Genomic DNA, 1,230 nt, shown 5'->3' on the forward strand with positions numbered 1-1,230 from the left:
CGTCCACTGCCTCTTCCTCCTCTCCAAATTCGGCCATGTTGATGGCCTTGCACTCTCCTTTTGGATTTTCTTCTGTATTGCTTGGAAGAGTACTAGGAGGGAGTTCAGTAATTTTCTTGCTCAGCTGTCCCACTTGTGCCTCCAAGTTTCTAATGGAGGACCTTGTTTCAGTCATGAAACTTTGAGTGGTTTTGATTAGATCAGAGACCATGGTTGCTAAGTCAGAATGGTTCTGCTTAGAATTCTCTGTCAGTTGCTGAGAAGATGATGGAAAAGGCTTGCTATTGCTAAACCTGTTTCTTCCACCTTTATTATTGTTGAAACCTTGTTGAGGTCTCTGTTGATCCTTCCATGAGAGATTTGGATGATTTCTCCATGAAGAATTATAGGTGTTTCCATAGGGTTCTCCCATGTAATTCACCTCTTCCATTGAAGGGTTCTCAGGATCATAAGCTTCTTCTTCAGATGAAGCATCCTTAGTACTGCCTGGTGCATTTTGCATTCCAGACAGACTTTGAGAAATCAAATTGACTTGTTGAGTCAATATCTTGTTCTGAGCCAATATGGCATTCAGAGTATCAATCTCAAGAACTCCTTTCTTCTTATTTGTCCCATTGTTCACAGAATTCCTTTCAGAAGTGTACATGAATTGGTTATTTGCAACCATTTCAATGAGCTCTTGAGCTTCTGTAGGTATCTTCTTCAGATGAAGAGATCCTCCAGCAGAGCTATCCAAAGACATCTTGGACAGTTCAGACAGACCATCATAGAAAATACCTATGATGCTCCATTCAGAAAGCATGTCAGAAGGACATTTTCTGATCAATTGTTTGTATCTTTCCCATGCTTCATAGAGGGAGTCTCCTTCCTTCTGTCTGAAGGTTTGGACTTCCACTCTAAGCTTACTCAATTTTTGAGGTGGAAAGAACTTTGCCAAGAAGGCATTGACTAGCTTTTCCCAAGAGTTCAGGTTGTCTTTAGGTTGTAAGTCCAACCATATTCTAGCTCTGTCTCTTACAGCAAAAGGGAATAGCATAAGTCTGTAGACCTCAGGGTCAATCCCATTAGTCTTGACAGTGTCACAGATTTGCAAGAATTCAGCTAAAAACTGATGAGGATCTTCCAGTGGAAGTCCATGGAATTTGCAATTCTGTTGCATTAGAGAAACTAATTGAGGCTTAAGCTCAAAGTTGTTTGCTCCAATGGCAGGGATAGAGATGCTTCTCCCAT

General features: G+C 41.1%; 1 non-coding gene across 1 annotated transcript; it reads left to right on the top strand.

Annotated features, from left to right (window-relative positions):
* The first annotated feature begins 796 nt into the window (after positions 1 to 796).
* On the top strand, positions 797 to 904 carry LOC130983914 (small nucleolar RNA R71). The gene has a single exon (XR_009087882.1). It is a non-coding gene; the product is annotated as a small nucleolar RNA R71 (small nucleolar RNA).
* Positions 905 to 1,230: the final 326 nt, after the last annotated feature.

Source organism: Arachis stenosperma, chromosome 5 (genome assembly GCF_014773155.1).
Source record: "Arachis stenosperma cultivar V10309 chromosome 5, arast.V10309.gnm1.PFL2, whole genome shotgun sequence".
In the NCBI taxonomy this organism is placed as follows: domain Eukaryota; kingdom Viridiplantae; phylum Streptophyta; class Magnoliopsida; order Fabales; family Fabaceae; genus Arachis; species Arachis stenosperma.